The sequence below is a fragment of the Geospiza fortis genome, unplaced genomic scaffold, assembly GCF_000277835.1.
Source record: "Geospiza fortis unplaced genomic scaffold, GeoFor_1.0 scaffold40, whole genome shotgun sequence".
Lineage (NCBI taxonomy): Eukaryota > Metazoa > Chordata > Aves > Passeriformes > Thraupidae > Geospiza > Geospiza fortis.
Genome location: NW_005054297.1, coordinates 3,755,786 through 3,769,749, shown reverse-complemented (window position 1 = coordinate 3,769,749; position 13,964 = coordinate 3,755,786). Strand labels below are relative to the sequence as shown.

Genomic DNA, 13,964 nt, shown 5'->3' with positions numbered 1-13,964 from the left:
TCAGCAAATTACACAGACTTGAAAGCCAGCCATATGAACTATTAACATGCAATGAGACAGTTATTTAGGGCTCATCTCTGCCAAAGTATCAACACATTCAAGAACAGAATAATTTATATGTCCAATATTTGGCGTCAGCTCCCTCTGTACAAAGCAGTTTATCTGCTGGGATGAAGAATTTCTCCAAAAGAGTTCATCAGGTCAGAAGTATGTGTTTCTGATCAAAATTCCCTGAAATTGATCTTGTCATAAACATTTATTACAGAATAAGTTGACTGTCCAGCCAAAACTGTCATATCCATGCTATATTTGTTTCACACAGCAAGCACTGGCTTGTTTTGAGTTAACAATATAAATGTATGTTTATTAAAACATATAATTGTTTTAGCAAGTTAGGAACTCTATGGCTACATCTAATTTAATTTGTCTTTCAGTAAGTGCAGTGCTCGAAAAACAAGATAATTCTGCAGACATTCTTGGTATTTGCAAGTTTTCTGGCAGGACTTTCTTTCCCAGTCCAATGGACAAACAGACTGTGAGTCTCCAGACATTGCTTTTTTAATTTTTTTTTTTTTGTTAACATGACCATAACATTCATATGAATCTGGGACATGTGCTGATCTCCACTAAACACTGTACACCTTGGGTAATTTTTCTGGCTGAAGCTGATCTGAATTTGAGGGGCCAATTGAGTTCATAGAAAAAGTAGTATTCGATGGTTTCCTGATTAAATAGAAATCATATGCACACCAGATTTTTCAGTTCAATCATGTTTCATTTAAATATGAAGCTTAAATGTTTTGTTTTGTTTTTTTAGCATTTATCAGTTAGGCTATCATACACCTGGGATGACATTCTGAATCTATATAAAAACACAGTCAATGCCTAGGGAAGCTCTTAACTGAAATGAAGAAGGAGTACATTATAAAAGCAAAGTAGTCAGTAGTCAGTGTGAATGAAAGTTAAGTTTCCCACAGCTGTGGAATAATTTTGAAATTATTCTGGATGGTTCTGAAATTCTGTATCTTTATGTTAGGAATATGCATTTCCCAAACACTTTTTTGTTTGTTTTGTTTTCCATTTTTGAAAAACTGTCTTAAAAATAGCAAGAACATCTTAGGTATTCAGTTTTCTAGTTAAAAAATATAAATGTACCGGTGCATCATATATAGGATAATATGAAAATATGAAAATTTAATGATGCTTCAAAGAATTCTAGTTGCTTTAGTTTAAATTTTTTACCCCAGATTTGCTTCCATGAGGAATTGGTTTACAGAGAAGTAAGAATAGACAAGAATTAAGTTGGATCAAGTAGAAGAAAAAATAATAGGGAAAACACTGGGTTGGGGTTGAGTTCAGCTTCTAGAGAGTGTTTAAGTATTAGAGTTCAGGGGTGTGTGCTCTAATTTTAATTTTTTTTTTAATTAAAAGCAATTCACTAAATTTCAGTGCAAGAGACTGGACAAGGTGGATTTCTAAGATCCCTTAAAATTGTACAACTGGATCTTCGTTCTTTGAAAAAAAATCTTTAATTTTTTTTTTTTAGTTGATGCTTCCCACAGAACATTTTTTTGCTATATTTAGGTCTTCTATATCAAGGGTAAATATGGGGGTGGTGGTGTTATTGTTGTATTGTATAGGCCACGTTTTCTATGGGTTCATTCAGCTGCAGTGATCCTGATTGTGGAACTTGAAGTGTAAGTTCTGTATGAATCTAACTCTCAGCAGCACCTCTGATAGTGATTGCTGAAATACAGCTCTGGTTTCAGATAACTATTATATTAAATCTTTAGCTTGATACTTCCACTACTTTTGCAACAATATGAAGCAGCCATTTGGGAATAGGACAGATTCAAAGCTTCATGCACAGAACAGGTTTCACCAATGTAAGTCATCAGATTGAGGAACAATTCTGCAAACCATGCAGTTTTTCAAAATGTCTCGGAATTTAATCTGGAGCATTGAACATTCTCCCCATATGAACAAAAAAACACCAAACCAAGGAAAGTCTGATAATCTTCTCTCTTGGTTTAAGACAATTTAAAGGAGAACTCTAGACTGAGTTGCCTCTCTTTTTAGGTTCAACCAATTCCTTTCCACCAAAAAGGAAAAAAAAAAACCCAAGTAGATGTTAGTGAAAAAATAAGTTTACTATTACAAGGAACAGCAACAGTCAAGAGATCACCACCACATACAAAACTGCTGAATCTGGCAGACTGCCCAGAACAGAGAGTCCCAAAACCACCAGGCACATCCCCTGCCAGGATAGTGCTCCTCAGCCGATGGTGTAGGTCAAAGGACAAAGGCAGAGAAGAGAAGGTGTCAGTCTTTCACTCTGCTCTGCCATCTTCCCAGCTGGAGCTCCAACTGGAATTCTCCAGGTCAAGGACTAGAAGCCCTCAGAAGGGATTCACTCTCCTTGTGGCAGGAGACATCAGGAGCAGGCGAGGCAAGGTGGCTGGGGAATTCCAGTTTTCTCCTGGAGTGGGGGGTGATGGCATGTTGGAGTGGGGGTGCAAGCAGCTCAAACCCTAGAACTGGGTCTCTCCAAGTGAGATGAAACCAACAAAAAAAGAACCCAAAAAGGAAAAGCACTGCCTTGGCCCTGTAGCAGTGTAGAAACCAAGAGCCAAACAATATGGCCAGAGAGCTCTGCCTAAGCAAAGACCAAGAGCCCAGTGAGGTAAAAAGCTCACGACAGATGGGCACGAGCTGCCTGCCCAAGTGGCCTTCAAAACTTAGCCTGTGGTACCACTCCACTCCCTTTACCTGTGTCCTAAAGAGACTATAACAATTTTGAGCACACACAGAAATGGAATGTAATGGCATTTTGGGTTACCCATGACACCTTCCCTGACTGCACAGCATCTTTAATTGTAGGCCTATCTCAAGTTTTCATACTTTTGTTAATTATTGAGTCTTAATATGACAAAAGTTTTGTTCATTTACTGTCCATTTCATTTATTTTTTTAATGAAAAGCTGTGAAATGCCTCATAGTGATGACCTTTGAAAGCCACTAATATTAAGCAATAGTTGCATATTAAGCAACTATTAAGTACATTAATTAACATCTCATTGAGGAGAAGGATCAGCATTACTCTGACATCACAAACGGTATTGTTAGAACAGATACATAAATATTTAGCTTACACTCCAAGACTCCACAGAATTTTGTACCTATGATTCATGGCTTAGCAGTTTTAGGGACTATAACATAGTTTTAAAAGTATTTCTGTGTTCTTTCTGAATATTTCATCAAATACTTCTTTGGTATTTTCCCTCCATTTATCAGACAATTTACTCCATTATGTTTACGGAGGTTGGCAGGTGGGTTAAATCTATCATTAAGCAAAAAAGCTACCTCCTGAGCTTTCTTTCTTTCTAGAAGTGTTTTATCCTGTGATTTCTAGTCTTAACTAGCATGTTGTAAGGCCACATAGGAAGGATACAATCTGGAAGAATATGTGGATCTGTGAAAAAAACTGTGCTGGAAGTTCAGTTTTTCCTGTAGTCAAAACCACCATATTGTATGTCCCTATGTAGAAATGACAGAACTCCTAAAATAGGTCATGGTGTTAAGGCACAGCAAAGATGTTAGGGTGTCACAGGTCTTGTATTGAGGATGATACATGCAACTATAGTGGAGCATAGACAGTAGAACAGAATCCCAATAATGATTGGGTAGAGCATCACATGCATTTCATACCAATATGTTATTCACTGAGGAGTAAATGAATGTTTCTGTATTTTGATAAATTCAAAGAGGATACTTTGTTTTACTGTACCAGTATTTCTGGTTTGGCAATATAGAAAGATTACACGGATATTTCACTTTCACAATGAGATATGAGATGGGAAGAGGTGGTTTAAATGGATACATGGTGACATGGATAAAGAACTCGTCTGAGATAACTCATTTGACGCACAACTGGATTGTCAAAATATGGTGATCTGTGGCTCAACTGCAAGGTAGTCTCTAATGTAGTAACAGTACAGAACAGAACCTGGAAGAAGCAAACTTTCTCCTTGTAATTTGATGGTCATGTTTCAAATTGCTAGTGCTAGGGACAAAGGACAGCAGTGAGAACTTTGTTCAGAAGAGAAAGCAATGGAATTACACACACTGTTAGTGACTGGAAATGGAAGCAGGAAATAGGGCAAGGATACAAAAAGCCAGAGAACATCAAGATAAATTATATTTAAATGAATAGTTCTGCAAGGAATGAGATGAAAATACTGCTCTAAAACTAGAGACCTGAAACTCTTCCAGCAAATAAATACATTAAGTACACAGGCCATGTCAGGCACCAAAAAATCATGGCTTTAGATTTTTAACATTTCTAGAGGTAAAACCATGGGAAAAATCCTGAGCCTGGTTCTATTCCTGGAGGTGGAATACACACAGTTGGATACTGTGGGGTACCTACTTTCCCTGAGGAAGTCGTGTAGCCTGCATTGTGGAGCATGTGGAAGTGGGAAACAGAAACAAACTCATCTTGCCATCTTTCTCTGGTCTGCCTTACTCATATGCAGCAAGACTGAAAAGAAGTTGTGGACTCTGCCTCCAACCATCAGTGTTGCTGCATTGCATTTCTGTGCAAAAGTTCTCTACTGACAAGTACCTCTGCTCCCAAGGGTTTCCTTTGCCAGACCCTGCTGCTTGCTTTAAATACAGAGCTCAGGTTTTCTTTTCTGATGCAAAACACTGCAAATAGATCAGAGGGATAGTTCTCAGAGGGAAGAAAACCCAACCTGAAGTTACAAAGGAGGAGCATACAGATAATGCAAAGGGAATACAGGATGTGTATACCTCCAGCCACTACCATGTTGTACGTATATATTTCATTTCACAGTTCTCCTGTCCTCTGATAGGAGAACCTCTGATATTCATGGGTAAATCTAATTTACATTCTACAGTTACTTTCTATGTTGCAATCTTAGAATGCCATTTCAATTTTGTCTGGTTCCCAGCTTGAGGAAAAGAAAGTGTTTCAGAATCTCTTTTCCTTCTTCCATACTGCTCTTCCTTTGCTGCTGTTTAGTTTTAGACTTTACTGGTTTTGCAGGTGATCTCAAAATATTTGTCTAGAAGTCTTTAAATGGTTTTGGTTTTAACCTATCTAGCAAAATTTTAGCATTAGTGCTTTTCCAGACAGAGAACACAGACACAGTCTACTTGCGTCAATTACATTTTTAAATCTTCCATGTGAAGGGAAGCAATCAATTTTGTTTGTTTGTTTTACTCTGCAGAATATTTTAATCACCTGGCAGCCTGTGGAAATGAATCCTTCCTCTGTCGTGTAAACTGATATACAGCTGCATGAAAGATTTTTACTGGGCCATCATGCATCTCATGCATCCTCTGATGCCTGTCCTTAAGGTGCTCAACCTTGCTGTTTGAGTAAGCCCTTTTATGTTTTCAAGAGATGAGGAGAAAATGTGGGCTCTTTTACTCAGTGGGGATTGACCATCTATCAAATAACCAATAAGGTATTCAGAGAAAGCGAAAGGAATAAATACCTAACTGTAGTGAAGCTTTGCATGTGTCCTACTTGGTTTTTGTTTGTTTTGACAAATGAGATGGGTTACATGTCATATTTCATGTTATTTTACATTGCTGAACTCCCTGGAACATTCAAAGCTCTCTTCATTATATGTTGCTAGTGAATAGAAAAACAAAGGAAATATTACCTGACCTTTTATAGAAATTCTTGTAAGAGATTAAAATGAAAAAGCAACAGTCTCTTGATGTATTTAAAGATTAATATGTAAATAAATTTCAGTGTCCTGTTTGTTGTTTGTGTGTCCACTGGGTCTGTCTTTGCTCCAGAAATTTTCAGACTATTTTGGAAGGTTACCAGCTCACACATAAACACATTCACCTTACAGACTGAAGTGGAGAAGGCTTAAATCAAGACCTAATCTTTCCAGTGCAGCAAATATGAATTTAAATAAAAGTAGCTTTCAAACAGCACAGAGGACTAAAGAAATGAGGACTAAAGAACCAATAGAATTATGAGTCTGTAATAATACATATTTTTATATGCAAATGACCACTTTATAAAGAAAAATATTCCCTGGAAACCAAATAGTGCAAAAATGAGGAAGGAAGTGGTGATACAGGCATTTATATTGCATAAAAACAGGCAAGGGAGAAAAAATTTAAATAACGAGAAGAATTCTCTGCCTATTAATTTAAGAATATTTCTTCTGAGTTTAGGAATATTTAAGTCTTGGTGCTCAATGCACAGAAATCTTCTGTTCATTTAATTAAAAAATGTCACTTCTTTATGTCTTTCTGGGTTGTTTCACTAATGTTTCACAAATGTGTGCTGTAAAGACCACACATGCAACTGATGTAGTTTGGACTGTCTGCTGAGAATGCTACCCAAGTGTGTGTTTCTGTGTAGCTTTTCTCACAAAAAGTCCATCCATGTATCCTCATCGGATGGTTTAAAACAATCATTAATTGTCATGGACTATCAACAAGGTAAAGAATACTATTAAATATACGGTTGGTATAGTTATTTTTAAGTGTTTTTATTGACCATGAGAAAAATGGTGCCATCCCCCATGATTCTTCAGGCACCCTCATGCACTTTTCATGAGTCCCTGTAATAAGATGGCTTAGCATCACCCTCCTCTCAAACCAACACTCCCAGCAAAACTGAGCCTAAAACAAGCTTTGCTTAGGCACATGGATTTCCCTGTATCAGATTTATACATGGTAGAGATCTGCAGGAAAGAAATTTAAAGACTCTCAAATTGTTAGGAAGAAACTTGGGCTCCTTCATAGTGCTCCAAGTAGGTAATAAGGCAGAAGGAAACTGAGTGTCTGTCAGCTTGCCTTATTTATTTAATATATGATGGTTGGCTTTGTATAACCAGTCTGAAAAACAAACAAACAAAAAGAACTTGCCACTCTCTTGTTCTGTCATTTGTCTCAATAAAAACTTCTGGGAAAAGTAGGAGCTTGCTCTTTGGACTAACAGCACTCTAGGGTTTAAGTTAGGCTGAAGGGTTCTATAGACATCAGCTTCAGATTTCCCTAGCTTGTTGGTTCTGTCTTGTTTTGTGGTTCTCTGGGTTTTTAAAAGCAGAACTATGAAAAATGCTGTCTTTCTCCAAACTCTCAAGTTGTTTTCCATGGGCATATGAGCTAGGCTTTCCTGGGACTTTTACTGTTGATTGGCATAAGTCTTTTGTTGTCTGCAGTGAGCTGCTAATGAACCAGCAAGGGATTAGAAGGAAAAGTCTGGAGAACATCCACATGCTGCATCAGCTGAACTGGAGGAACTTTTCTGTCAGTCTCTTTATTTTAAGGCTATTCCTAATCATATTTGTGATAAAGTCAACTTAATGCAATGTTCACAGCTAAAGTCTGCAGAAAGCCTGACAGTTTTCCAATAATCTGTAGCAAAAGAGGTAGCAAACCACAGAATTTATTTCTAATTATTAATGATATTTCTAATTATTTAAGATGTGTCTTCTTGCTTTGCTATCTGGATGAAAATTTTACCACATTTTCTCATTAATTTCTCACCCCTTTCCACAGCTGTGGCTTCAAAAATGTAAGCATCCACATGCAGTTATAATAATATTTTAGAACATTAAGGGGCTGTATTAAATCCAGAAACATTTCTTATGAATAAGGTCTAATTTATGAATAAGTAAGGCTAAAATGACTACTTGGGTGTCTTAACAGTTCAATATTCTCTAAAAGTCAACAGTGAGTAGGTATGACAGTAGTATTTTAAGACTGGCCTTGAAGGTGACAGCAGATATTTTGCATGTGATGAAGTGGATCCACTAGAAATGCAGAGGGAAGACTGAAATTGTTGGCGAGGTAAGCAAGAAAGATGAATTTTGTGGCAGTATCCTAAGTGGATGAAGAGGAGCAAGACAGCACTGGACAAAGACAGAAAAGAGGAGGTCACAATAGCTGAGGAGCAAACCCATGAAGCCTGCATTAAAGATTTAGTTGCTGGGCAGGGAAGAAACACTGAATCTTAGAGCTGTTGCTCTGCAGGCATTAAATATACATGAGATTTTTAAGTAGAAAGGGAGGAATGTGTAAGAGGTGACACCCAGGTTAAAAGACTGCAGGACTGACATGTCTAGGAATGTTTCAATGAAACCATTTGTGTCATGAGTGTTAACTCACATGCTTATGCCTTGGCAGAATAACACCTGAAATGCACTGCAGGTGTGGGTCGTGTACCAACAGGCCTGATGAACCATGGTGCAATAAGGTGCTGGAGGCCTGCTGCCACTTGTGCAGGTGTCCCACAGCTGTGTGTGGCACTGAGATCCTTGTGGCCCGCTGTTATTCAGAGAAATCAAATCCAGTTTCATAAAGCACCATTGCTTGACATGCTGTGACTATCTCAAAAATCAAAATTAAGGTGCCCACATTAGTTCTTTGTTGTTGAAGATGCATAAGAGTTTTACAAATGACAATTGGTAACTCTCCTGTCATTCTATGTGACTTTGAAAGTCTAGGAATTTCTCTGTAGTTTGGAAAATGATCAGTATGTTCCCTCAAGTGCAAACACTTGAAAAAAATTCCTTGTTAATAAAGAAGTAGCACAAACAAATAATAAGAAACAGTTGAACTGCAGCTGTGGAACTACAACAGCCAAGTAATTTTCATCTTCAGTTTCCACAGACAGCTTTAAAATACAGTTGTCTGGCATTTTTAAGGCATTGAAAATTTCTGAAGTTCTTTTTTTTTTATCTTAACGAGGTTTAAACCCCTGTAGCAAAGATGGAGTTATCAGAATGGTATGTGATTCTGTCTTCTAATGACATTGTTCATGGTCACAGTAAGTGTTATATTTTCCAGAAATATACACTACCAGATTCAGGGAGCCATATTTTCACTGCATGGAAAAGGACAAACTTGAAACATAATTCCATATTAAGGGCTCCAGAATATCCACATAATATTCAGAAGGTTATAAAGAATAAGTGATATATTGACAGATTTTGTGCTGCTTCTGACATTTATAGCAACCCAAAACTGGAGTGATGTTATGATATTATCCAGATCTTCTGGTATACTTTTCAGCTGGAACTACATCATGTAAAGATGTTTTCTGTTAGTCTTTGAAAAGCCTGCTTATGAGTAATTGCTGCGCATAATTTTTTCTATTTCAATCAGTTCTGTAAAAGCACAGGATTTATGTATTGCCATCTAACTGTGCACCCAGTGTGAAGAGACAGAACTTCTGCTTCATGACTACATCATGCCCTGCCCTGCTCACACCATGGGAGACAGTTTGCATGAGACACAACCTCCATGCCAGCCCTGGAATTATTGCTGCCTGCTGCCATGGGTCTGAACTGCTGCTTTAGGGGCAGATCAGTACAATGGTTTCCTGTGTGGGACAGGGAAGCATCTTCTGACATGACATAAGCATCGCCAAGACTCAACTGTGGCAGCTCCTTGCATTGTGACAGCTGAAAAACATTGGGCACAGTTCAGGATGTACACTTAGATAAAAGTTGTGGAAAGGTAGAAATAAGGCACTGTGATATCAGAATGCTGTGATCTTTTTTTACCTGTGTTTAATCTGGGAAAACTATGGAAGTCATGCTGGCTTAATGCCTATAGGGAAAGTTGCAGTGTTGGCCCTTATCAGAGTTAACATTTAGAGTGGCTGAATACATCATAGCATTTTGTCACTTTTTTCAGATTTTCAGATTAAATAATTACTAAGAAAAAGTGTTAAATTAAAGAGACAAGTTTGCGCCTTATTTCTGGTTTTCTCATGATTTGATGAGCTGGAAGATTACTAGGTTTTATTTCTTTAATTTAAAAAAATAATGTCTTAGTTCATTCTCTTAATTTATATTGCTAGTAGTAAATTTAAGAGTGAGAAAAAGGGAGACTACAGTGTAATAACAGCTAGCTGCTAAGATAATAAAGTATTTGAATTTATGATACATTAAGATTTTTTGGTCCATTTTCTTTGGAAAGAAAGAGCGTGTTTTCCCCTTTTAGGATCAAAAACCTATGACCTTTTAAATATCTACCTGGAAAACATATTTTAATGATTCTATTGTATGTTGGAATATTTATTCAAAGCTGTTCTTAATAAAAATAGGCAAAATTTTTATCAATCTTTATAATTAGTTGGAGGGACATTGCTTATAAAGCAATCATTGGATTGCTCTGGCTTTACATCATGATTTTTACTGTTAAAGTATTAATTATGTTTTTTCTGTTAAAAATCAAGAAATTGTGTCCTCTATTACAGGTTTTGTTCTCAGACTTCATAGGTGGCATGGGAGACCCACTGGTATTTCATTTTATTTTTCTCTTGCAGTGCATTGACTTCTGCACCCAGCTCTGCCAATTAACTCTATCATTAACTTTCCCCCACTAATGATAGCCTTTCCCAAATCTGGTATTGCACATGTGCAGCCCCCACTGCTTTATCCAAGGTCATCAAGTTTAGCTCTGATCACTAATCTTTTATGTTTTAAACAAAATCCAATTTGGTTTTGATTTCTGCAGGCCAGACTCCCATAAACTATTTTGAGAGGTGGTGAGGAGTATCAGAGGTTAGTGATTGTCCTCCAGGAAACCATGATGAAAATCTGGGAGTGGCTTACCAGCATCCAAATGAACATAAGAGTGTAAGAAAATGAAGTGTAAGGAAGAAATATAACCATTACTGGGACTCCATCTGTGGACCAACTCATCATTTTCAGTCTAAATGGATTGGTTCTTTTTTTAACATTAACATTTCATTTCATAGCATTAAGCAATAGCAGTTAAGATTAATGGTATCGAGGATCTTAGTCATGGTAAAGTAAATGGAGTCATTGTGTTGTAGTTTACAGCTCCATCGCAAGATGAGAAGTGACTATTTAGATATGTTCCTAGCTGAAAATATAACCAATGACTTCAATTTAATATATTTACTCTCACAGTAAAATATAATGCTGCAAAATGCTTTGATGAAAAGGAGACAGCATTTATAATACTTGAAGACTGAAACCTTTAATTTGCAGTTACACATAAGAAAAACAAGCCTTCATGCTCTTGTGTATAAAAAACCTATACAGCGTGTAATTTATGACTTAATATCTTTCCTCCCATTCCTATTTCCTGCATTCCTACTAGAACACTACTTCTACAATACATTAAAGCTTTTGTAGTTAGGCAAGAGATAAAAATAGGATGTCAATACTTTCAATTGTTAGCTTCATTCTTCCTGTCATGTTTAGATAGAACTGTATAGGTAAGTGAAGATCACTTTTTTTTGTTCTTCATGGAGAGCAAAAAATAAAACAATACACAACATCACTGTTTTTGGCAAGGTACTTGGAGAGACAAATAATGTCAAGCAGTTTGTAACCCTACCTGTCATTGAGTCAGGTCCATTTTTAAGCAGGTAAGAAGGTGAAGGTGAGAGACAGATCTTTGCTGTTTGTATTCCTACAGGAGAAATATTGTAAGGTTTTAAAAAAACCTTTTGTTTTTCTCAAAAGCAACAACTTAATGAGTGAAGATGTATTAAACTGCACATTAGATTACCTACAGTCATATCAAAAAGGAAGAAAAAAGGCATTATCATGGCTAGTTCACAGCACTTGAGAAACAGAAGTTTAGTCACAGCTTTCTTGCAAAAACCTTGCCTTCCCTGGAGATTATTCTTACTGTGCTTTGGCATCTACCTGTAAAACTAATTCTTCATTTCTCTTCTGTTTCTTGGAAGAAGAGTCATAATTTGCCATAGGTTCAGTACAGCTACACCTCTGGGAAATGCTCTTCAGTTTGCTGATACCTGAGGAGGCAGATCCCTGACACGTGTGTTTGTGTAGTCACTGCCAGCCACGGGGTCCCAGTTTGCAGGGCAATGGCAGCTGCCAGCTTTGCAGCACTGCCACCACAAGCTCTGCTTTCCACTTTTTTGCTTTCAGCCCTGAGTAAGTGGAACTGCCACAAAAGTACCTTTGAAAAAGTCCTTTAAAAAGTGTTTTCATTTTTAAATTTTCAGCAGACCAATATTACCAAAAGCTATTAATTAAAAGGGGTGTGTCCTTTCAGGTGATGAAGTTGCACGTACCCAAACCCAAGTTGTATCCACCTTTTGGGTGAAGGCATACAAGATGGCAGATGTTGTGTTCCTGATAAATTAGTCTGTTTTAGTTCCACATTGAAGGAAAGCTGGACCTGCTTTCCTTACAGCTATTGATAAGATGGCTTAGAGGGAGAAGACATTTAGCCTTGTTTGGAACAAAGATTGAATGAGAGAAAAAATAAAGAACATTAGGAGAAAGTTTTCAGCAAGTAAAAGCAAAGATTCCCAATGAAAATCTGCCTGCAGAACTGAGATATTTAGGATGGAGTGTTGAAACATAGATTTTCTGACAGAAAAAGTTTAACCAGCTTCAGTGAGCCCAATCCTGAGTAAAAATCATAGAATAGTGACACGTGAACATTATGCTGTAAGGCTTTATCTATCCACTGTACAAAAAAGGTACCTATAGTCTATCTGTTAGTGCCATTATTCTCAGTTCATTCCACTGTTTTCAGTAATGGCAACACCCATTATAACGCAAGTATACCCGGGGGACTTAGAACTTTCTGCCAGTTCTCACATAACATAATGATTTTTTTTAATCTTATCTAAGGAAAGAAAGAAAACCGAGCCCTTGGCAGTAATTTATTTCAGCCATGAGGGGGACAGTGCTCTACCAGACAGGATTAAATTAGTTGCAGTTGTTCCCCTGCTCATTTTTTGCTGCAATAGAGGTGCTGTTTTCTATTGTAAATTTCTTCTTAGATGCTAAATTTTTAAGGGATTTAAAGAGTAAATCCTTAACTATGAACACACCGCATGTGACAATGGCAGTACTGCAGACTGTTGCAGCTAGGCCAATGGCTGTTAGTGGTATAAGCTACCAGTTCAGTCCTGAGGTCAGCATTGCTGTATTTCACCGGGAATGTTTTCCATGGAAAGGACTTTGTTTAGAAAATATTACTGAAGTGAGAAACAATTAAAAAAATGAGCTTTCTTTTCCTTTTTCTTGCCCCATCCCTGGAAATTTTCACAGCCAGGTTGGATGGGGCTTTGAACAATCTGGTCTCGTGGTAGGGGTGTTCCCTTGCTTGTGGTGAGGGAACTGGAACTAAATGATCTTTAAGGTCCCTTCCAAACCAAACCATACCATTCTATGGTTCAGACTATGATTCTTTGTTTGTCTTTTCAATTTTTGTTTTCCAAATCAGCCCACAGAATAAGCCTTAGAGAGTCTGAGACAGCTTTTTTTTTTTTCTATAATTACAACTCCCCCCAACAAACCAACAAAAAAAGGATTCCTAGCTTGCTGTTACATATTCAATGTTGTGTATTACTTGCCACATGCAACAGGTGGAATGTTATCATACCGAGGCAGCTGTTTTAGCCGGAGGTACTAATGGAGAACTTGGCAAGTACCGCACCGACACATCCTCCGGCTGGAGCCGGCCACAGCTGGGAGCGGCGATGGGACTCGTGCCCCGGCTGCCTGTCCCGCCCCTTCCCGGGCCAGCGGGGCCACCCCGAGCCCCTCGAGCGCCGGGGCAGCTCCGCGGGGCTGTGTCCGTGCCCGGGGCTGTGTCTGGAGCTGTGCCGGTGTCCGTGCCCGTGGCTGTGCCCGTGCCCAGGGTTGTGCCCGCGCCCATGTCAGTGTCCGGGGCTGTGCCCGTGTCAGTGTCCAGGGATGTGTTCGTGTCCGTGTCATTGTCCGGGGCTGTGCCGGTGTCCGTGCCGGTGTCAGTGCCCAGAGCTGTGCCCGTGGCTATGCCCGTGTCCGGGGCTGTGCCCGTGCCCGTGCCCGTGTCAGTGCCCGGGACTGTGACCGTGTCAGTGCCCGGGGCTGTGTGCGGGGCTGTGCCCCTGCCCGTGCCCGTGTCCGGGGCTTTGTCCGTGTCCGGGGCTGGGTCCGGGTCCGTGTCCGTGTCCGT

The 13,964-nt window shown here is 38.6% G+C and overlaps 1 protein-coding gene across 2 annotated transcripts in view; it reads left to right on the top strand.

Annotated features, from left to right (window-relative positions):
• The window catches only part of KCNIP4 (potassium voltage-gated channel interacting protein 4), a 344,665-nt gene that overhangs the window by 154,654 nt on the left and 176,047 nt on the right, over positions 1-13,964 (top strand). The window lies entirely within an intron of this gene.